Genomic DNA, 24,414 nt, shown 5'->3' on the forward strand with positions numbered 1-24,414 from the left:
ACCTTTTTGCAGCCGAACACAGTTTTTTGCAGCCGAATTTGGGCATTCGAACCTTTTCATACCCACTTTTTACCAACTATGGTCGGACATTCACACCGTCTTACAGCGGAACACCTCCGCTCCCTCTTTTGATGGTGTATGTTCGGGCATTCGAACCTTTTCTTACCCGCTTTTTACAAACTATGCTCGGACATTCAAACCTTCTTGTAGCCGAACACATCCACTCCTGCTTTTGATGATGTATGGTTGGGCATTCGAACCTACTTGTTGCCCGCTTTTCATTAATTATGGGTGGACATTCACACCTTGTCGCAGCCAAACACCTCCGCTCCCTGTTTTGATCATGTATGGTTGGACATTCGCACCTTTTCTCACCCGCATTTTGCAAACTATGGTCGGCCATTCACAGCTTCCTCTCCACCATACTTGTATGGTGGGATATTCACACCCACTTGCATCCGAAGACCTCCGCCCCCACTTTTGTTGATATTTAGCCGATCATTCGCACCTTACCCGCTTTTGGCCAACTATGGCCTTCTTGCAGCCAAAAACCTCTGATCTCGCTTTTGATGATGTAAGGTTGGGCATTCAGACCTTGCTTCACCTGCTTTTCATCAAATATAGTCGGACATTCACACCTTCTTGCAGCCGAACACTTCCGCTCCACCTTTTAGTTTTCTATGGGGCATTCACACCTTTTTTTACACCGCATTTTATAAAAACACCACAGGAACACCGTATTGAGGCTTTGTTCTGACCGCTCATTCGGTGTCGCGTTTCTTTCAAGCAATTCTCCTGGTTAGCCCGCACTCGGCTCGCTCCCAGAGCCGTGTTAAAGTCTGCTTCGCATTCACTCTCTTTTCTCAGCAGATTAAAAGAAACTTCCATCCTGCACCGCTGTTTGCTTTTTCACAAGAGCAGAGGAGAGCGCACCGTTCCCAGCGGCACTGCAGTACCGGGTCGATGCTTGGAGTGAACGGAGCAAGCTCCTTTTTCAACTCCTATTGATAAAAATCCATTTAATATGTAGTCCTTGCATAGACATATCACATATTAAACTGATAAGTACAGATACTACACTTGATCTTAGCCAAAAGGCCGAGAAGCGATATCTGTCCACTGGTTCACGTCCGAGGGCCCTTCCTGGCACAATGCGCACTTGTAGCGGTGTTCTTTTTATGGCTATAGTGTCACTTTGCACCTCCGCCCACCCGCTGCACTGAGCACTCTTCAGCCCTTTTAAATGGTATAACTTTACACTACCACACGCTCCAGCGAGCACCATTCAAGCAACAACTTTGCACTCCAGCTTCGAACATCGGCACAAGTAAGGCGACTCTACTCAGAGAAGTCACTCTGCACAGTAACAAGATTTCTTTTGCACAGACAGAAAGGGCTTCATCCGCAAAGGTAAAGCCTGCCAAAAATAGAAACAACTCATTAGTGCTGCTCAACGTTGTACTTTGCAGTAAAAGAAAGAGCAAATCTAAAGTTTCAGGAATCCGAGAATAAGCTTACTTTCATGAGTTCTTCACGATTTCGGATTTTGCTATAAAATGAATTCCTTCACTCAAACTAAATTAAAACTGCTAAACCGCTAATCTGTTACATACAAGGCAGATGTCAAATTCACCGAAATAGGATCTAAGGGTATTTGGCCAATCGAGCTGTAGCAGCTTCGGTAAAAGAGTATAAGTTGAAGAGTTTGTGAATAAAGGTGTGCGCACACATAGTGAGTTGTATGAAAATAGGCAGGGAGCAATGCCGGCTGGGGTATATGTTCTTGTATGTTGTCTGACTGTTTGATTTGAATGTGTTGCGTAAGTGTTCTGTTGAATGTTACATGTTTGGGCTTTGACACGCTTCACTGTGGCTGTTAACTGTGTGGTGTGTCCTGAAATGTTATATGTTTGGGCTGTGTGACATGCTTAATGCTTTTCAGTAGCAACCCACTTATTCATATATAGCAACTGACAACATAAGAAGTCCGGACATACTTTGATAGTAGTTGTAGAAGTATCCTTATTGATAATAGATAAACTAATTCATAGTGATAGAACAGTAGATGAACAGGTGCCTGCACATGTCTCATGAAAATAAAATGGGTGTATGATTGCTGACGGCAGAGCAATACTGCCAAACTTATGAGTTCTTGTGGCAAACTTGATTCAGTGTCTTGACGTGTATACGCTGTTTCGCTGACTTGTCACAAGAAACAAAGTGTGTTTGATAAGATCCGACCATTTTATTACGGGAGGATCAGTATGTATGGATTCTGATGTGACTGATAAACCCATTCGTATCTTAAGCATAATCTAATACGTGAGACAACGCCCTGGCACACAATCAAAAAAAAAAAGAGAGAGAGCGGTTTTGTGTCCCCACAGTCCATAATGTAGAAAAGAGAGAAAAAAGCCTTTCTGATTTGGTGTGTGTGCTCACAGTGCAGAGTGTAGAGAAAAGAGAGAAAAGAAAGCCGTTTTGGTGTCACGGGTGTTGTGACTTACACACACACATTTCTGAATTGAGAAAGGAAATTATTTTAGAGAAAGCACTAGAGTTTAGATCCCACATTTGTTGATAGGCATTCATTTAATTTTTCTTTTAATCAGTTTTAAAGTGAATACTAACTGAGAAATGAAAAAGGTGAAGAGTTTAGAAGCTTGGTTCAAGAGCAAAACTTGGTTTATGATCAGCTGAGTCTCTAAACAGAACAGCAAAGGGCTTCATCGAATATTTAAAAAAGATTCAGATTGTTAGAATATCCAGAATTTATAGGAATGGTGGTGATTACTCTTATTTTCTAGAATGGAAATAACTGCACCATGTCTGTTTTATGAATTTAAGGGGCTAAAAAGTTTTGTTCTCGTTTTTCTATGATTAACCGAATGTATGTGAGAGGCCAAACAGACAGAAGGGTTACGGCCGAGCGCTGGACCTTCCAAAAAAGATGAGACAGGCTGGACCTGTGCCATACTAGTTAAGACCTGCCTGTGGATAACAGGTTCTTTAAACTCTCACACACACAAACTCACACACGTTTGCACACATACACCCATACACACACACATTCTTGAACTTGCTGCAAGATTAAACATTTGCATTAACTGACTCCAGCAACTCTGAGTCTCATTGAGAGACTTTTCTCAACAATTGGGTCCTCAAACCAGATCTCAACGTTTTTTCCGCTTTCCAGGGTCGGAGCTGAAACCGTGCACGGGGGAGTCCAGTACTCCTAATGAAAGACCCCCTGCTGAATTGCGGTAATTAGGGGCCAGTGTCCACTGAAAGGGGGAAAAAGGGACGAGATCGTACTTTTGAATCAATGGCCAGAAGCCATTGGCAGTGCAGGCATCAACAATAATGGTGTTATTTCACCCATTAACACTTAAGGTACCTCATGCAGTGGCTGTGATATGGTTACTTAACAAAATATCTTTACCAGACATCTCTCCTACATAACAGTTCTTCTTTCACAGCCACACCTTGTTGTCACACTGCTACCTACCCCACAGATGGAAAGCCTCATGATTGCATGTCAGAAATAACCATCAGTGTTTTACCCAGGCCAGACTTAACTGATATACGTTATGAAAATGCAGAAATAACTATATTTATTCAACAGGTCAAGCAAAAAACCCTGATGGCACAAATGCTACAGGATTTGCAGTAGTAACAGAAACTGAAGTTTTCTTAAAACAACCACTACCAAAAAATTACTCTGTTCAAGCAGTCGAATTGGTAGCTTTAACTGAAGCTTGTAAATTAAATAACAAAAAGGTTGTTAACGTTTACACTGACAGTCAGTATGCCTTCTCAACTGTACATGTGTTAACACAGCATTGGAAAAACAGGTATGTTGACATCCACAGCTAAATGTATAAACTACAAATATTTTAGCATTATTAGATGTTATTCAATTGCCATCTACAATAGACTCGTATGAATGACCGGAAGGAAAACCATACTGCCAAAGAATTTGTTTAAATATGCTGCAGTATTGAGCCACGCACCATGTCATGTCTCAACAGGAGGGATGGAAGCAATAATGAACAAGGTTTTTACAGCATATGGTTTTACTAATTATTGAATTTTTTTTTTTAGAATAAATAAATGAATAAAGTTTTGTCTAGCAGGTCAAATATGTGCAAAATACATTCCACAGGGCAATCTAAGACCAAAACGAAGATAATTCCCTAAGCCAGTGTATCTTTTTCAACATATTTGTTTGGATTTCATTATTTCATTACTGTGTAGATTTCATTGAACTAAATTAATGTTAAGGGAAACGATTCTGCTCAGTGACAACAGAGGTTTTTACCAAATGGTCTGAAATATTTCCATGTGCACAAGCAGATGCACTCTCAGTAGCAAAATCACGCGTAAAATAACTCATTTCTAGATTTGAAATTCCTGAAAAGATCTTCAGTGATAATTTGACACACTTTGTAAACTATGTCATCTCACTGATGGCAAAGAACTTAAAATAGATCTTAGAAACCACTGTGATATAGAAGGTTTCGCTAACACATTGGAATTGTTTTACTATTTACATATGCATGTGCAGTGAAGAATTGCTTGCTGCTGATAAATGCAAAGAAGAACAGCTTACACATAGATGCTCACATATAGGCTGCTGAATGCAATGAAGACCTGCTTATCCAGTAAAGTTCAATGTCAATGTGTAATATTCAATTAGGATTTGCAAAACAGTGAAGTTAAACAATGAATGGGTCCATAGTCGGTATGAGAAGACTACAGGAATATTTACCTGGGTGTACGTTCAAACAGAGATGAGAAAATTGCGATAAATTATTGTTTGTTTGTTTGTTAGTATGTATATGAATGTTATGTGTATAAACTGTGTTGAGTTGTAGTTACTCAGTAGTGTCTCAGTGAAACAACCGACGGGGGAAGCCTTGCGGTGACAACAAAAGCAGTGTTTTACTGATCAGTCAAGTTGCTCCAGTGTACTCCATACAAACTGGTTGGCTACTGAAGGGATAGAAAATGGGGAATACTTGTTTTAAAGCAAACAAGGAATTAGATGGGAAAAATACATGTTTTAACGGGACCCAGACAATATTATATAGATGTCGCCACTGAAGTAAAGAACATTTACGTGGGATGGTGTGAGGGTCCTCGTTTGGCTGACGTTCGCTGATATGCTCGCCATGCTCAGAACCAAGTTGAGACGCGTAAGACAACCAAAAGGGACAAGTGTGAAAAGGAGCTGCATTTGGCAACCATGACCATGTATTACGCAGTTGGTGTAAACAGAGGACGAGGCCGAAGTCGAAGACGTGGACGTGTGGGAGAGGAGGTCGAAATGGGCCACGCCAGAGCTATGATCCGAATATTTGTTTTTACTGTGGCCAGACTGGACACTGGAAGAAGGACTGTCCACAGCTAAAAAGTGATGAAATTGGGCAAAAGGCTGACTGAGGGTGGGAGGCAGGTTCTGGACGTCACGCGGCAGCGGAGCCTCCACTAATGGGTGATAGCACAAACACACTCACACATTTTTCCTGCTCTGTGTAGTGAAGCAACGCTTGCCGACTGTGATTCACGTAGTAAAGTTTTGCATGCTATTTCCGTCCTAGAGCAAAGATATTTCTCTCAGAATATAGGAACTTATGTTCATCAGTAGTGACGTCAGGGGAGTTTGATTGCCCTCCAAAGTTAAGTGGAAACCACGTTTACTGTATGTCTGCATCAGGCCAGGTTGTGAAGGAGAAAATGACAATGCCCATTGCGTGTTGTCACTCCCGATGAGCTCTCCTTCAAACACTCATTTTTGTTATCAGAGTTGTGTCCCATTAACCTGATGGGCTGTGATCTCATGTGTAAATTAGGCATTATTTTAACTTCTACACCAGAGGGTGTTAAGGTTATGTTACAGCCTGACAAAGTTTTCACAGCAGTGCAGTTTGATTCATCGGCACTTACATATGCTTATGAGTGGAAACTTCCCAGCTCTCCTTTTTCACAACAATTAGTGGAAGAAGCAAAAGCGTTAGTTTCACCCCTTTCTGATTTCATGCAACCTACTGATTTGCACTGCACATCACACATTTCTTTGGGGCCTGACAATGACTATGAGAAGAAGTGAAAAAATATGTGCGCCTACTTTATTGGCTGTGTCGCTCACTCCAGAGCACTTCGATTTTTTTAATGTTTGTGGTACTCGCCCTCACATTTCCTTGGCCAAACGTACACACAGGCAGTGACAAGGTGTGGGAGAGTTTGTTGCTACATGTCAGAAAGAAATGGAGTGGACCGTTTCACCTGCTGATCCAAATTTGATGTTTTCTGAACGATTGTCAGCATACAAAAAAAACATTTTTGAGTACAATGCATTGTCAAAGAACTGTGGACTTAATTCCTATCACAGAATCACATTTTGAAGCATGTTTTTTATCTGAAACAGATTTGTCTTCGATACCCATGTTGGCTGAAGTGCCCAATGATCTTTGGGCTAAGAGCAAATATGATGTGGGGTTGATAAAAGGCTGTGAACCAGTAATTGTCACCCCTAAATCAGACTTTTGTCCATGTAAAAAACAATACCCTTTTAAGCCTGAAGCAATTAAAGGGATTAAACCTGTTTTTCAATCTTTTCAGAAAACAGGCGTTATTGTTCCTTTTGAAAATTCACCTGTGCTTACTCCATTGATTCCTGTTAAAAAGATTAAAGATGCTGGCCAGCCAGATGAATGGCGTTTTGTACAGGACCTCCAAGCGGTGAATGCTGCAGTTCAGCCACATGCTCCTACTGTGCCCAACCCACACACTATTTTGTCTCAAATTACATCAGATGCACAGTTTTTCTCAGTGGTTGACTTGTCGCCAGTGCACCCTGATAGCCCATTTTGGTTTGCTTTTTAGTTTGAAGGGAGATCTTGGACTTTTACCCGGTTATGCCAGGGGTACTGTGAAAGTCCCACTATTTACAATGCTGCCCTCAAAGCTAGTCTGGATTAACTTCAATCAACCACAGGCTCTGCTCTTTTGCAGTATGTGGATGACATCCTTTTATGTAGTCCATCTAAACAACAGTGTGAAAAAGACAGTGAATCTGTTGAAACATCTTCATTCTTATGGCCATAATGCCAGCCTTTCTAATTTACAGTTTGTACAGGACGAAGTCACCTTTTTGGGTCATGTGATTTCTAAGGATGGGGGCTCACTTTCTCCTAAACGTGTTGCTGCAGTTCAGATCATTCCTAAACCGGTTACTAAAAAACAGCTTATGTCATTCTTAGGTATAACATCTTACTGCAGGAACTTTATTCCTAACTACTCTTTTCTCGAAGCTCTCTTAGGTGCTCTTATCCATGGTAAAGGCCTCCAGTCAGCTGATCGTGTTCCATGGACTCCTGAGGCTGAATCAGCCTTTAGTCAGCTTAAGCTGGCTCTTCAAACAGCACCAACACTTGGCATTCCAGATCCTCATAAACCTTTCATACAGGCAGTTGATGAGAAGCATGGTTGTATGACATCTGTTCTTATGCAGGAACATGGGGCAGGCAAAGGCCAGTGGCTCATTTCTCAGCAAAACTGGACTCTGTGGCTGCAGGCCTGCCTGGTTGTCTTCGTGTTGTTGCAGCTGCAGAGAAAGCTGTCCTGGCCTCCCAAGATATTGTGGGCTACGCTAATTTGACTGTTTTGGTTCCTCATGCTGTTGCCATTATTCTTCTCGAGCAGAAAACTTCACATCTTTCAACTGCTCGTTGGCTCAGATACACCTCTGTGATATGCCAAATGTCACTGTTAAACGTTGTACTGTTCTGAATCCTGCTACTTTGCTTCCGACTCCTGAGGATGGGGAGCCTCATGACTGTGAAGCTGTTTTGGAACAAGTTTGTACACCCCGACCTGATCTTTTAGAGACTCCTCTTCCAAACTCTGACATGAAAAAATATGTGCGCCTACTTTATTGACTCCAGAGCACTTCGATTTTTCTAATATTTGTGGTACTCGACCTCACATTTCCTTGGCCAAACGTACACACTGGCAGTGACAAGGTGTGGGAGAGTTTGTTGCTACATGTCAGAAAGAAATGGAGTGGACTGTTTCACCTGCTGATCCAAATTTGATGTTTTCTGAACGATTGTCAGCATACAAAAAAACATTTTTGAGTACAATGCATTGTCAAAGAACTGTGGACTTAATTCCTACCACAGAATCACATTTTGAAGCATGTTTTTTATCTGAAACAGATTTGTCTTCGATACCCATGTTGGCTGAAGTGCCCAATGATCTTTGGGCTAAGAGCAAATATGATGTGGGGTTGATAAAAGGCTGTGAACCAGTAATTGTCACCCCTAAATCAGACTTTTGTCCATGTAAAAAACAATACCCTTTTAAGCCTGAAGCAATTAAAGGGATTAAACCTGTTTTTCAATCTTTTCAGAAAACAGGCGTTATTGTTCCTTTTGAAAATTCACCTGTGCTTACTCCATTGTTTCCTGTTAAAAAGATTAAAGATGCTGGCCAGCCAGATGAATGGCGTTTTGTACAGGACCTCCAAGCGGTGAATGCTGCAGTTCAGCCACATGCTCCTACTGTGCCCAACCCACACACTATTTTGTCTCAAATTACATCAGATGCACAGTTTTTCTCAGTGGTTGACTTGTCGCCAGTGCACCCTGATAGCCCATTTTGGTTTGCTTTTTAGTTTGAAGGGAGATCTTGGACTTTTACCCGGTTATGCCAGGGGTACTGTGAAAGTCCCACTATTTACAATGCTGCCCTCAAAGCTAGTCTGGATTAACTTCAATCAACCACAGGCTCTGCTCTTTTGCAGTATGTGGATGACATCCTTTTATGTAGTCCATCTAAACAACAGTGTGAAAAAGACCAAATGACTCAAATAACTTTCTTGCTTTCAAAATTTTTCCTCTAGTGACGCTGACTTAGAGAGGGATGAAGATAATCATGTTTAATTGTTCATGTTTTGATTGTTTATCATTGGAGCCTTTATTACTATGATGCCTGCATTTTAAACTCACGTTGTGTGCAAATGCAGGCTGATGTTTTACAGATAAAGTTATTATTTTCCTTGTTTCTTTTGGGTTGATTAATATAATGGTATTATTATAATCAAAAGGGAGGAATGTAATGGAAAATAATTCTTATATGCATTGTATTGAGTGTTACTGTGTATAACCTGCAAATGACCGAGCTGCAAGGTACCACCCTGCCCTGTTTTCTTAAATTCCTCTTTACAATGGTGGGCTTGTTATAATGAGATAGCTGCACTTTAGGGGGGACAGGGTTAGGCTGGTATTTACGAGTGTGTCTGGGTAACCTCAACTGATGGTTGGGGAGGAAAGTTAGAAGAACAATCAATTATACCCAAAAACAGATGACGTGATGAGCGGGCAATATAACTGTGTGTTTTTGCTTCAGTGGTCAGAGCAACTCTGTATTCTGTACTGTGTTGTTCTCTCTTGCAAGATATTATTATTAAAGCCTCTTATCTCCTCACAAGAAAATAACTGACTCCCCAAATGCAAGTGTCAGGACAAATGATCAAACTTCTCCAAGCTTCAGTCTGCAGAGAAGTACAAGACAGGGTTGCTCACTTTCTCCCTCACTTTTTGCTATTTTCATCAAACCTTAAGCAGCTGCTATCAGACAAGATAGAAATATTAAAGACAACCAACCCCAAAATATTGAGCATAAAATAAGTCTTTATGCTGATGATGTATTACTTTTCCTTCAGAACTCACAGACGTCTCTCACTCACACGATCACACTCATAAATAAATTCTCAGCACTTTCTGACTACTCTATCAATTGGTCTAAGACCACAGTTCTGCCCATTAACTGTAGGGTCCAGAATATACCTGCGATCACTTTACAGTCAGGAAATATTAGATATTTAGGCATAAACATTTCCTCCAGGCTCTCAGAGCTAACAAAGCTAATTTATGTGCAATTATTAAAGACAGTAGAGGACAATCTCTCTCGTTGCAAGTCCTTACCTATATCAATTATGGGGAGAGTTACAACCATTAAAATGATGATACTACCAAAAGTTAACTATTTGTTCTCAATGATCCCCATAAAACCAACCTGCTACTTGGTTTAAGTCACTAGATTCATGCATCTCCAAATTTCTGTGGAAAAACAAACCACCACGTATTAGTTTAAAAACCCTACAGAAGACCAAGGACAGTGGTGGATTAGATTTACCTAATTTTCAGCACTATTCCTTAGCCAATAGGTTACGGTATATATCAAAATGGTTTAAACCTAACCCAATAGATGAACATGGATAAATATAGAACAAGCATTGCGTGATAATCTGGAAATCTCTGACCTGCCACTTATTAGTCAAAACGTAAAAAATCACAAATGTTTCAAAAGCATTAACATCAGCACCTCTCTGACAGCCTGGTGGGAATTTCTTAAAATAACAAAGTCTTCACTTGTCCCGTGTAAGCTTACACCCATCTGGAACAATCCTGACATCCTGCAAAACAAAAAAATGCTAAACTTTACTCTGTGGAAGATCAAAGGAATCAAACATCTGGAACATATAATCCAAAATGGACATTTTATTTCATTTGATGAGCTCATATCACAACATGAGATAGGCAGCAATAAATTCCTAGAATATCAACAACTTAAGTCTATAATAACAAAGAAATATATCCTCCACCAACCAGACTTACAACTCCCGATTAGGGTAGCAGAATTTCTAAGCATCTGCACCCCAAAACTACTATCAAAAATATATAAATTATTGTCTAAGATAGATGACACAATGTCTCTACCGTCCTCAAAATGGGAGGCAGATTTATCCATCAGTTCTAGTCATAGCTTCTGGCCACAAATATGTTTGAACACCTTCAGAATGACTCAAAATCCTAATTTACAGCTCATACAATACAAAATTCTTCATAGAACACACTATACAGGACAAAGGATGTTCAGGATGGGTCTAACACACTCAAACATCTGCTCACATTGCACAGATAACACATCTGATGATTATGCACACGCTTTGTGGTTTTGTGCGCCTGTCCAGAAGTTCTGGCTTGAAGTCTGTGCGGACCTATCAACATGGCTAAAGTGTAGCATTCCTGCATGCCCCACACTGTGCATACTGGGTGACTTAGACAACATCAACGTGGAATTTAGCTTAGCACACATGATCCTCACAGTGTTATGTATAGCAAAGAAAACTATTCTCATGAACTGGAAAGCGAAGAACAATCTGTGTATTAACCAGTTTAAAAATCGCTCTGGGCGGTTGGGTATGTGCTGGGGGGGGCTGTGTGGCTTCGGGCGTCTGGTGGTCTCTCGGGTCGTGGGGACCGGGTTGGTCATTGCTAGGGGGGACTGTGTGTCGGGCTTGGAGGGCAGTTTTGGGGGCTTGCGGGTTGGGCTGTCTTGCGGTGTGGGGCGGGGTCCCTTAGGGGCCTTGGGGTGGTGGCTGCTGGCTCTGTACCGGGTGACCGGGCCGCTCTGGCGTGGGTGGTGGAGCTGGGCCTTGACCTGGTGGCTTGCCGCTGCCCTGTGCCCGGGGCGGGGCCCTGCCTGTGCCTGGGGGGTCTGGGTTGCCCTGGACATGCCACAGTATGCGTGGGTTGGTGCAGGTCCTGGTGCCGGGCTTGTTGCTCTGGGAACTCCAAGGTGTCCGCAGGTGGTTGTTTTTTTTAGGGTGTTGGGGCGTGCGGTGAGGGGGAGGGGATCTGTGTGGGGGTGTGCTTTTCCCCTGTTGGGAGGGGCCTGGGGGGGCCTGGGTGATGGTGGGTCTCAGGCCCGGGCTGCTGCGACTGGTGTGACCGGGTGATTTGTTTGTTTGTTTGTTTGATTTTTGTTGTTGTTTGTTTGTTTTTGTAGAGGTCCTCCGGGGTGGGGTTGGGTTGAGTGGTGTGGGGCGGGATTGGTTCCTTCTGGGGGTACAGTAGCTCCCGGAATATGGTGACTGCAGGCCCTGAGCCTGATGGACATCAGGCCCTCCTGCCCTGTGTTGGGTCCCAGGTAGCGGGGATGCCTATTGCAGCCAGTCTCTGTAAACATAAACAATAAACATTTATAAAACTTCCCTTGGCAAAGCAAATCTGTTTGGCATAAAGGTATTCAGACTACAATTCTGCTGCCAACAACACTAAACCTTTAGGAATCCGAGAATAAGCTTATTTTCACGAGTTCTACACAATTTCGGATTTTGATATAAAATGAATTCCTTCACTCAAACCAAGTTAAAACTGCTTTGTCCTTCATATTTATCCATGTCTAAATAGCTTTAAACAAAAAAGAACGTTGTACTTTTCAGGATAGGAAAGAACAACACTAAACCTTTTCAGGAATCCGAGAATAAGCGTCGTTTGACGAGTTCTACACAATATCGGATTTTGATATAAAATGAATTCCTTCACTCAAACCAAGTTAAAACTGCTTTGTACTTCATATTTATCCATGTCTAAATAGCTTTAAACAAAAACAAACGTAGTACTTTTCAGGATAGGAAACAACAACACTAAATTTTTTCAGGAATCCAAGAATAAGCTTCTTTTCACGAGTTCTACACAATTCCGGATTTTGATATAAAATTAATTCCTTCACTCAAACCAAGTTAAAACTGCTTTGTCCTTCATATTTATCCATGTCTAAATAGCTTTAAACAAAAAAGAACGTTGTACTTTGCAGGATAGGAAAGAACAACACTAAACCTTTAGGAATCCGAGAATAAGCTTATTTTCACGAGTTCTACACAATTTCAGATTTTGTTATAAAATGAATTCCTTCACTCAAACCAAGTTAAAACTGCTTTGTCCTTCATATTTTTGCATGTCTAAATAGGTTTCAGGCATAAAATTCTTCATATTACCCTGTATGTGAAAGAAGCATACTTGTGATGGAGCAATACACTCCTTTGGGGTAACCTAAACTGAAACAGCGCTGGGATCATTTTTGAAATATGATAGTCTGAGACGATAGGACTGCTTTTTAGTTTTTATTTGAATAAAAGAGGGTTTCCCGGTTGTGTCATTAGTGAGACAGAGATTTCATGGGTAAGTGAAACTTTTGAAGCAGTCCGAAGAAGTGTGAAGTACTCCGAAGAAGTGTGAGTACAGATTAAGGTCCTCATTGGAGACGTCCTTTGAGTGAAGGAATATATTTCCCCATTCCAAGTCTGAGAATGGGAAACAGTAGATCTCAGACTTTTGACCCTACCGGGGGACCTGAGCATGATGAAATGAAAAAGACATATGGTCCAGAGGTTTTCCACCTGAAGGTTCTTTTAGTATGTTAGAAATAAGAAAATTAGAAGAAAAGTTTTGCAAATATGAGAAAGAGATGAAGCAAAAAAAAGAAAATTAAGTTTAAATAAGAAGTAAGAAAGGTATAGAATTTTGGAAAAAATAAAGTGTATTAAGAGAAAGAAAGGAAAATGTTAAACAAATGCCATGACGGAATGATGATAATAATTTAGTATTAGCTGTGCCGGATCCAGACCTGGACTCCTGCCCTCCACGACGCCTGCAACAACAACAGCCAGCCCTGCCACAAGCCTCTGGCTCTCGGGAAGAAGGGACTTCTTCCATCCTCCCTCGGGAAGAAATTCCATCATTCTCACAACATCAGTTACATAGGTCTGATGATGAGGAAAAGGAAGACGTTTGGTTCTCCAGCGTACCTGCCCAAGAACTTTTAACGCAAGTGACAAAAATCCTTTACCCACAATCTGGACTTCAGAGATCTAAACGTGAGAAAAAACAAAACCAGATTCAAACCATGCCTATGGTTAAAGTTGCAGTTCCCACTGGACCATTACTGGTTTATCGACCCTGGACTGAGACTGACATCATGGAAGCATAACAATGCTTACCAGATCCAGAGATTTCTGGACCCCATTTTGCTGACGAGTTGCGAGATTTCTGCGCACAATTCTGCCTGACTGGGGTTGAATTGCGTCGCATATTGGCAAAAAAGTTCAAACCGACCGACCTCGGCAAAATAGAGGCCAGTATGCTACAACTGGATTTGCGACCTACCAACAGTGAACGAGGACATAATGATAACGCTCAATATGAAGCAGCCATCCAAAGACTGTGTCAAGCCATCACCACTCAATTTCCAACCAAAATCAATATGTCCCACATTTACACCTGCAAACAGAAACCTGGTGAAGGGACTGATGATTTTGTACACCGCATCCTTGAGAAAGTCAGCAAGCACAGCGGTCATCAGAGACCAAGGGATTTGGGTAATGAATCAGGACCATGGGAGAGTATTGCATGCAATGGAATGTCCGACCATAGTTGGTAAAAAGCGGGTAAGAAAAGGTTAAAATACCCGACTGTACACAATCAATAGTGGGAGCGTATGTGTTCGGCTACAAGAAGGTGTGAAAGTCCGACCATGGTTTGTAAAAAGCGGGTAAGAAAAGGTGCGAATGCCCGACAATGTATGATCAAAAGAGGGAGCGGAGGTTTTCGGCTGCAAGAAGGTCTGAATGTCCAACCATAATTTTTTTAAAAACGGGGAAGAAAATAATCGAAAGCCCGACTATACACCATCAAAAGCGGGAGCGGAGGTGTTCAGCTGCAAGAAGGTCTGAATGTCCATCAATAATTGCTAGAAAACATGAAAGAAAATTTTCGAATATCAAACCGCACATGATCATAAGCGGGAGAGGAGGTGTTCAGCTGCAGGAAGGTTTGAATGTCCACCCATAATTCCTGAAAAATGGGTGAAAAAAAAGGTAAGAATGCCCAACCATACATCATCAAAAGCAGGTGTGAATGTTAGATCATAATTTGCAAAAAGCTGATGAGAAAGGGTGAGAATGCCCGACTATACACCTTCAAATGCAGGAGCGGAGGTGTTCGGCTGTAAGGAGGTGTGAATCTCCGACCATAATTGCTGAAAAATGTGTTAGAAAAGGTAAGAATGCCGGAGCATACATCATCAAAAGCGGGAGAGGTGGTGTTCGGCTGCAAGTAGGTGTGAATGTCCAGCCATAATTACTCACAAACGGGTAAGAAAAGGTAGTATTGCCAGACCATACATGATCAAAACAGGGAGCGGAGGTGGTTCGGCTGAGAGAAGGTGTGAATGTCCGGCTAAAGTTCAAATATATTAACAAAAGCGGGAGGAGAGGTCTTCGGATGAGAGTGGTTGAGAATTTCCAACCATAATCTATAAAATGCGGTGAAAAAAAAGGTGTGATAGAACACTAAAAGGTGGAGCGGAAGTGTTCGGCTGCAAGAAGGTGTGAATGTCCGACTATATTTGGTGAAAAGCAGGTGAAGCAAGGTCTGAATGCCCAACCTTACATCATGAAAAGCGAGATCAGAGGTGTTTGGCTGAGAGAAGGCCACAGTTTGCGATGCAATAATTAAAGGCCTCATGCCAGATGTCGCCACTGAAGTAAAGAACATTTACGTGGGATGGTGTGAGGGTCCTCGTTTGGCTGACGTTCGCCGATATGCTCGCCATGCTCAGAACCAAGTTGAGACGCGTAAGACAACCAAAAGGGACAAGTGTGAAAAGGAGCTGCATTTGGCAGCCATGACCATGTATTACGCAGTTGGTGTAAACAGAGGACGAGGCCGAAGTCGAAGACGTGGACGTGTGGGAGAGGAGGTCGAAATGGGCCAGAGCTATGATCCGAATATTTGTTTTTACTGTGGCCAGACTGGACACTGGAAGAAGGACTGTCCACAGCTGAAAAGTGATGAAATTGGGCAAAAGACTGACTGAGGGTGGGAGGCAGGTTCTGGACGTCACGCGTCAGCGGAGCCTCCACTAATGGGTGATAGCACAAACACACTCACACATTTTTCCTGCTCTGTGTAGTGAAGAAACGCTTGCCGACTGTGATTCACGTAGTAAAGTTTTGCATGCTATTTCCGTCCTAGAGCAAAGATATTTCTCTCAGAATATAGGAACTTATGTTCATCAGTAGTGACGTCAGGGGAGTTTGATTGTCCTCCAAAGTTAAGTTGTGTCCCATTAACCTGATGGGCTGTGATCTCATGTGTAAATTAGGCATTATTTTAACTTCTACACCAGAGGGTGTTAAGGTTATGTTACAGCCTGACAAAGTTTTCACAGCAGTGCAGTTTGATTCATCGGCACTTACATATGCTTATGAGTGGAAACTTCCCAGCTCTCCTTTTTCACAACAACTAGTGGAAGAAGCAAAAGCGTTAGTTTCACCCCTTTCTGATTTCATGCAACCTACTGATTTGCACTGCACATCACACATTTCTTTGGGGCCTGACAATGACTATGAGAAGAAGTGAAAAAATATGTGCGCCTACTTTATTGGCTGTGTCGCTCACTCCAGAGCACTTCGATTTTTTTAATGTTTGTGGTACTCGCCCTCACATTTCCTTGGCCAAACGTACACACAGGCAGTGACAAGGTGTGGGAGAGTTTGTTGCTACATGTCAGAAAGAAATGGAGTGGACCGTTTCACCTGCTGATCCAAATTTGATGTTTTCTGAACGATTGTCAGCATACAAAAAAACATTTTTGAGTACAATGCATTGTCAAAGAACTGTGGACTTAATTCCTACCACAGAATCACATTTTGAAGCATGTTTTTTATCTGAAACAGATTTGTCTTCGATACCCATGTTGGCTGAAGTGCCCAATGATCTTTGGGCTAAGAGCAAATATGATGTGGGGTTGATAAAAGGCTGTGAACCAGTAATTGTCACCCCTAAATCAGACTTTTGTCCATGTAAAAAACAATACCCTTTTAAGCCTGAAGCAATTAAAGGGATTAAACCTGTTTTTCAATCTTTTCAGAAAACAGGCGTTATTGTTCCTTTTGAAAATTCACCTGTGCTTACTCCATTGATTCCTGTTAAAAAGATTAAAGATGCTGGCCAGCCAGATGAATGGCGTTTTGTACAGGACCTCCAAGCGGTGAATGCTGCAGTTCAGCCACATGCTCCTACTGTGCCCAACCCACACACTATTTTGTCTCAAATTACATCAGATGCACAGTTTTTCTCAGTGGTTGACTTGTCGCCAGTGCACCCTGATAGCCCATTTTGGTTTGCTTTTTAGTTTGAAGGGAGATCTTGGACTTTTACCCGGTTATGCCAGGGGTACTGTGAAAGTCCCACTATTTACAATGCTGCCCTCAAAGCTAGTCTGGATTAACTTCAATCAACCACAGGCTCTGCTCTTTTGCAGTATGTGGATGACATCCTTTTATGTAGTCCATCTAAACAACAGTGTGAAAAAGACAGTGAATCTGTTGAAACATCTTCATTCTTATGGCCATAAAGCCAGCCTTTCTAATTTACAGTTTGTACAGGACGAAGTCACCTTTTTGGGTCATGTGATTTCTAAGGATGGGCGCTCACTTTCTCCTAAACGTGTTGCTGCAGTTCAGATCATTCCTAAACCGGTTACTAAAAAACAGCTTATGTCATTCTTAGGTATAACATCTTACTGCAGGAACTTTATTCCTAACTACTCTTTTCTCGAAGCTCTCTTAGGTGCTCTTATCCATGGTAAAGGCCTCCAGTCAGCTGATCGTGTTCCATGGACTCCTGAGGCTGAATCAGCCTTTAGTCAGCTTAAGCTGGCTCTTCAAACAGCACCAACACTTGGCATTCCAGATCCTCATAAACCTTTCATACAGGCAGTTGATGAGAAGCATGGTTGTATGACATCTGTTCTTATGCAGGAACATGGGGCAGGCAAAGGCCAGTGGCTCATTTCTCAGCAAAACTGGACTCTGTGGCTGCAGGCCTGCCTGGTTGTCTTCGTGTTGTTGCAGCTGCAGAGAAAGCTGTCCTGGCCTCCCAAGATATTGTGGGCTACGCTAATTTGACTGTTTTGGTTCCTCATGCTGTTGCCATTATTCTTCTCGAGCAGAAAACTTCACATCTTTCAACTGCTCGTTGGCTCAGATACACCTCTGTGATATGCCAAATGTCACTGTTAAACGTTGTACTGTTCTGAATCCTGCTACTTTGCTTCCGACTCCTGAGGATGGGGAGCCTCATGACTGTGAAGCTGTTTTGGAACAAGTTTGTACACCCCGACCTGATCTTTTAGAGACTCCTCTTCCAAACTCTGACATGATTCTTTTTGTAGATGGATCAGCTTTGCGTGATCCAGCCACAGGTACTAACTGTGTTTGGTTTGCAGTATGTTCTTCACATGACACTTTGTTGTCTGGTTCTCTTCCTAAACATTTCTCTGCTCAAACTACTGAGCTTATTGCACTTACTGAAGCTTGTAAGTTGGCAGCTGGTAAGTCTGTCACTATTTACACAGATTCCAGATATGCTTTTGGTGTTGTTCATGACTTTGGTGCGCTGTGGAAACACAGGCATTTCCTTAAATCAGATGGTAAAACTATTCTGAACTCCAAGCAGGTTTCTGATCTTCTTGATGCGATCCTTTTGCCTACAGCAATCTCGGTCTGTAAGTGTGCGGCTCACACTAACTCAGACGATCCTGTTGCTTGTGGCAATGCCAGAGCTGATGCTGCAGCTAAGCAAGCAGCTAAATCTTTTCCTGTTTTCTCTTCCCTCTCTTTGCAGGCAGAAGACTCCCTCACAGATCTCCATGCTTTGCAAACTTTTGCCTCTGCAGATGAAATTTGGTCCTCTGGACGCATTTGGTCCTCTGTGGGTGCAACTCATATGGATGGTGTTTGGATGGGACCTAATGGTAAACCCTGTCTACCTAAACATTTTTTTCCTCATTTTTCAAAATTGACACATGGGTTGGACCATGTGTCAAAAGGGGGGATGCTGAATGCACTCACTGCTCAGTGGTTCACAAAAGGGTTCAGTTCATATGCGCAAAAATACTGTCAGTCATGTATGGTTTGTGCCACACATAATGTAGGAAAGGCATTACACACATCGCAAGTTGCACACCCTCCACCAGAGAAACCTTTTGAACATTTGATGATGGATTTTGTTGAACTCACACCAGCTGAAGGAAAGAAATATGCACTAGTAATAGTGGACGTGTTTAGTAAATGGGTTGAAGTTTTCCCTGCAAAACATGCAAACAGTAATGCAGTGACTAAAGCACTGCTAAACAGAAATCATTCCTAGATGGGGCATTCCAGAGAAGATCAGCAGTGATAATGGCACACATTTTGTAAACACTGCATTGACTGAGGTTGGTAAATTCCTGGGAATAACCTTGCGCACACATTGTGCTTATCATCCACAGAGTGGAGGTGCTGTGGAAAGAGAAAATGGTACATTAAAGTCCAAGTTAGCCAAATGTTGTGAAGAAACAGGTCTGCCATGGACAAAAGCATTACCTATTGTGCTTACCTACATGAGAATGAGAATCAGAGCTCAAGTGAATCTCAGCCCATTTGAAATTTTATTTGGCAGACCTCCTAACCTGGGATTGGGACCTGTAACCAGACCCCTCCCTTCCACAACTGTTTGTGATGATGCTATGTTGTCTTACTGTCGAAACCTTTCCACTGTTCTATCTCAAGTTTCACAGAAAGTAAAAGCAGCCCTTCCAGCCACAGAAAACACACCACTCCAACCAGATGACAGGTGGAGTGTTACTACTGCAAATCCTGTAGCATTTGTGCCATCAGGGTTTTTTGCTTGACCTGTTGAATAAATATAGTTATTTCTGCATTTTCATAACGTATATCAGTTAAGTCTGGCCTGGGTAAACCACTGATGGTTATTTCTGACATGCAATCATGAGGCTTTCCATCTGTGGGGTAGGTAGCAGTGTGGATGGATTAAGTGTAGCACATCTCTTGACAACAAGGTGTGGCTGTGAAAGAAGAACTGTTATGTAGGAGAGATGTCTGGTAAAGATATTTTGTTAAGTAACCATATCACAGCCACTGCATGAGGTACCTTAAGTGTTAATGGGTGAAATAACACCATTATTGTTGATGCCTGCACTGCCAATGGCTTCTGGCCATTGATTCAAAAGTACGATCTCGTCCCTTTTTCCCCCTTTCAGTGGACACTGGCCCCTAATTACCGCAATTCAGCAGGGGGTCTTTCATTAGGAGTACTGGACTCCCCCGTGCACGGTTTCAGCTCCGACCCTGGAAAGCGGAAAAAACGTTGAGATCTGGTTTGAGGACCCAATTGTTGAGAAAAGTCTCTCAATGAGACTCAGAGTTGCTGGAGTCAGTTAATGCAAATGTTTAATCTTGCAGCAAGTTTAAGAATGTGTGTGTGTATGGGTGTATGTGTGCGAACGTGTGTGAGTTTGTGTGTGTGAGAGTTTAAAGAACCTGTTATCAACAGGCAGGTCTTAACTAGTATGGCACAGGTCCAGCCTGTCTCATCTTTTTTGGAAGGTCCAGCGCTCGGCCGTAACCCTTCTGTCTGTTTGGACTCTCACATACATTCGGTTAATCATAGAAAAACGAGAACAAAACTTTTTAGCCCCTTAAATTCATAAAACAGACATGGTGCAGTTATTTCCATTCTAGAAAATAAGAGTAATCACCACCATTCCTATAAATTCTGGATATTCTAACAATCTGAATCTTTTTACCCGCTTTTTACAAAATTTAGTCGAACATTCACACCTTTTTGCAGCCGAACACAGTTTTTTGCAGCCGAATTTGGGCATTCGAACCTTTTCATACCCACTTTTTACCAACTATGGTCGGACATTCACACCGTCTTACAGCGGAACACCTCCGCTCCCTCTTTTGATGGTGTATGTTCGGGCATTCGAACCTTTTCTTACCCGCTTTTTACAAACTATGCTCGGACATTCAAACCTTCTTGTAGCCGAACACATCCACTCCTGCTTTTGATGATGTATGGTTGGGCATTCGAACCTACTTGTTGCCTGCTTTTCATTAATTATGGGTGGACATTCACACCTTGTCGCAGCCAAACACCTCCGCTCCCTGTTTTGATCATGTATGGTTGGACATTCGCACCTTTTCTCACCCGCTTTTTGCAAACTATGGTCGGCCATTCACAGCTTCCTCTCCACCATACTTGTATGGTGGGATATTCACACCCACTTGCATCCGAAGACCTCCGCCCCCACTTTTGTTGATATTTAGCCGATCATTCGCACCTTACCCGCTTTTGGCAAACTATGGCCTTCTTGCAGCCAAAAACCTCTGATCTCGCTTTTGATGATGTAAGGTTGGGCATTCAGACCTTGCTTCACCTGCTTTTCACCAAATATAGTTGGACATTCACACCTTCTTGCAGCCGAACACTTCCGCTCCACCTTTTAGTTTTCTATGGGGCATTCACACCTTTTTTTACACCGCATTTTATAAAAACACCACAGGAACACCGTATTGAGGCTTTGTTCTGACCGCTCATTCGGTGTCGCGTTTCTTTCAAGCAATTCTCCTGGTTAGCCCGCACTCGGCTCGCTCCCAGAGCCGTGTTAAAGTCTGCTTCGCATTCACTCTCTTTTCTCAGCAGACTAAAAGAAACTTCCATCCTGCACCGCTGTTTGCTTTTTCACAAGAGCAGAGGAGAGCACACCGTTCCCAGCGGCACTGCAGTACCGGGTCGATGCTTGGAGTGAACGGAGTAAGCTCCTTTTTCAACTCCTATTGATAAAAATCCATTTAATATGTAGTCCTTGCATAGACATATCACATATTAAACTGATAAGAACAGATACTACACTTGATCTTAGCCAAAAGGCCGAGAAGCAATATCTGTCCACTGGTTCACGTCCGAGGGCCCTTCCTGGCACAATGCGCACTTGTAGCGGTGTTCGTTTTATGGCCATAGTGTCACTTTGCACCTCCGCCCACCCGCTGCACTGAGCACTCTTCAACCCTTTTAAATGGTATAACTTTACACTACCGCACGCTCCAGCGAGCACCATTCAAGCAACATCGGCACAGTCGCAACAAGTAAGGCGACTCTCCTCAGAGAAGTCACTCTGCACAGTAACAAGATTTCTTTTGCACAGACAGAAAGGGCTTCACCCCCAAAGGTAAAGCCTGCCAAAAATAGAAACAATTCATTAGTGCTGCTCTCCACAGAAGTCTTTAGTAAAAGGCGAAGGACTTGTACGTTATGAAGAGAAACCAGAGTACGATTATCCATCACTGCGGGAGCAGGGCATCAGGCTAGTTGGCATAGCCACCTTCCCCATGGTGAGCTTTGCTTGGTTGAGACGCTTGCTCCCCCCCCTTGCTCCTCGGCTGACCAAGTTGGAACAATCGGGCCCTATTCGATGGCTGCCTTGTCTTTTACTCTGTGCCAAAGACAAGGCAGCCACAAACAACACGGGAACACCGTATTGAGGCTTTGTTCTGACTGCTCATTCGGTGTCGCGTTTCTTTCAAGCAATTCTCCCGGTTAGCCCGCACTCGGCTCGCTCCCAGAGCCGTGTTAAAGTCTGCTTCGCATTCACTCTCTTTTCTCAGCAGATTAAAAGAAAGTTTCATCTTAGGCTCCCTGAAACTTCCATCCTGCACCGCTGCTTGCTTTTTCACAAGAGCAGAGGAGAGCGCACCGTTCCCAGCGGCACTGCAGTACCGGGTCGATGCTTGGAGTGAACGGAGCAAGCTCCTTTTTCAACTCCTATTGATAAAAATCCATTTAATATGTAGTCCTCGCATAGAGGACATATCAGACATTAAACTGATAAGAACAGATACTACACTTGATCTTAGCCAAAAGGCCGAGAAGCGATAACTGTCCACTGGTTCACGTCCGAGGGCCCTTCCTGGCACAATGCGCACTTGTAGCGGTGTTCTTTTTATGGCCATAGTGTCACTTTGCACCTCCGCCCACCCGCTGCACTGAGCACTCTTCAACCCTTTTAAATGGTATAACTTTACACTACCGCACGCTCCAGCGAGCACCATTCAAGCAACATCGGCACAGTCGCAACAAGTAAGGCGACTCTACTCAGAGAAGTCACTCTGCACAGTAACAAGATTTCTTTTGCACAGACAGAAAGGGCTTCACCCGCAAAGGTAAAGCCTGCCAAAAATAGGAACAATTCATTAGTGCTGCTCTCCACGGGAGTCTTTAGTAAAAGGCGAAAGACTTGTACATTATGAAGAGAAACCAGTGTACGATTATCCATCACTGCGGGAGCAGGGCATCAGGCTAGTTGGCATAGCCACCTTCCCCATGGTGAGCTTTGCTTGGTTGAGACGCTTGCTCCCCCCCCTTGCTCCTCGGCTGACCAAGTAGGAACAATCGGGCCCTATTCGATGGCTGCCTTGTCTTTTACTCTGTGCCAAAGACAAGGCAGCCACAAACAACACGGGAACACCGTATTGAGGCTTTGTTCTGACTGCTCATTCGGTGTCGCGTTTCTTTCAAGCAATTCTCCCGGTTAGCCCGCACTCGGCTCGCTCCCAGAGCCGTGTTAAAGTCTGCTTCGCATTCACTCTCTTTTCTCAGCAGATTAAAAGAAACTTCCATCCTGCACCGCTGTTTGCTTTTTCACAAGAGCAGAGGAGAGCACACTGTTCCCAGCGGCACTGCAGTACCGGGTCAATGCTTGGAGTGAACGGAGTAAGCTCCTTTTTCAACTCCTATTGATAAAAATCCATTTAATATGTAGTCCTCGCATAGAGGACATATCAGACATTAAACTGATAATAACAGATACTACACTTGATCTTAGCCAAAAGGCCGAGAAGCGATAACTGTCCACTGGTTCCCGTCCGAGGGCCCTTCCTGGCACAATGCGCACTTGTAGCGGTGTTCTTTTTATGGCCATAGTGTCACTTTGCACCTCCGCCCACCCGCTGCACTGAGCACTCTTCAGCCCTTTTAAATGGTATAACTTTACACTACCACACGCTCCAGCGAGCACCATTCAAGCAACAACTTTGCACTCCAGCTTCGAACATCGGCACAGTCGCAACAAGTAAGGCGACTCTACTCAGAGAAGTCACTCTGCACAGTAACAAGATTTCTTTTGCACAGACAGAAAGGGCTTCATCCGCAAAGGTAAAGCCTGCCAAAAATAGAAACAACTCATTAGTGCTGCTCAACGTTGTACTTTGCAGTAAAAGAAAGAGCAAATCTAAAGTTTCAGGAATCCGAGAATAAGCTTACTTTCATGAGTTCTTCACGATTTCGGATTTTGCTATAAAATGAATTCCTTCACTCAAACTAAATTAAAACTGCTAAACCGCTAATCTGTTACATACAAGGCAGATGTCAAATTCACCGAAATAGGATCTAAGGGTATTTGGCCAATCGAGCTGTAGCAGATTCGGTAAAAGAGTATAAGTTGAAGAGTTTGTGAATAAAGGTGTGCGCACACATAGTGAGTTGTAGGAAAATAGGCAGGGAGCAATGCCGGCTGGGGTATATGTTCTTGTATGTTGTCTGACTGTTTGATTTGAATGTGTTGTGTAAGTGTCCTGTTGAATGTTACATGTTTGGGCTTTGACACGCTTCACTGTGGTTGTTAACTGTGTGGTGTGTCCTGAAATGTTATATG

The 24,414-nt window shown here is 42.9% G+C and overlaps 6 non-coding genes across 6 annotated transcripts; all 6 read right to left on the bottom strand.

The window, feature by feature from the left end:
- Window positions 1-922: 922 nt before the first annotated feature.
- On the bottom strand, window positions 923-1,110 carry LOC140306133 (U2 spliceosomal RNA). The gene has a single exon (XR_011915491.1). It is a non-coding gene; the product is annotated as a U2 spliceosomal RNA (small nuclear RNA).
- A 20,349-nt stretch (window positions 1,111-21,459) lies between these two features.
- Window positions 21,460-21,647, bottom strand: LOC140306187 (U2 spliceosomal RNA). The gene has a single exon (XR_011915539.1). It is a non-coding gene; the product is annotated as a U2 spliceosomal RNA (small nuclear RNA).
- Window positions 21,648-21,922: 275 nt separating this feature from the next.
- LOC140306315 (U5 spliceosomal RNA) lies at window positions 21,923-22,036 on the bottom strand. Its single transcript, XR_011915634.1, has one exon. It is a non-coding gene; the product is annotated as a U5 spliceosomal RNA (small nuclear RNA).
- A 411-nt stretch (window positions 22,037-22,447) lies between these two features.
- On the bottom strand, window positions 22,448-22,638 carry LOC140306080 (U2 spliceosomal RNA). Its single transcript, XR_011915441.1, has one exon. It is a non-coding gene; the product is annotated as a U2 spliceosomal RNA (small nuclear RNA).
- A 275-nt stretch (window positions 22,639-22,913) lies between these two features.
- On the bottom strand, window positions 22,914-23,027 carry LOC140306341 (U5 spliceosomal RNA). The gene has a single exon (XR_011915658.1). It is a non-coding gene; the product is annotated as a U5 spliceosomal RNA (small nuclear RNA).
- Window positions 23,028-23,415: 388 nt separating this feature from the next.
- LOC140306081 (U2 spliceosomal RNA) lies at window positions 23,416-23,606 on the bottom strand. The gene has a single exon (XR_011915442.1). It is a non-coding gene; the product is annotated as a U2 spliceosomal RNA (small nuclear RNA).
- Between the last annotated feature and the right edge of the window lie 808 nt (window positions 23,607-24,414).

The sequence above is a fragment of the Leuresthes tenuis genome, unplaced genomic scaffold (assembly GCF_036924035.1).
Source record: "Leuresthes tenuis unplaced genomic scaffold, fLeuTen1.0.hap1 SCAF_4, whole genome shotgun sequence".
NCBI lineage: Eukaryota > Metazoa > Chordata > Actinopteri > Atheriniformes > Atherinopsidae > Leuresthes > Leuresthes tenuis.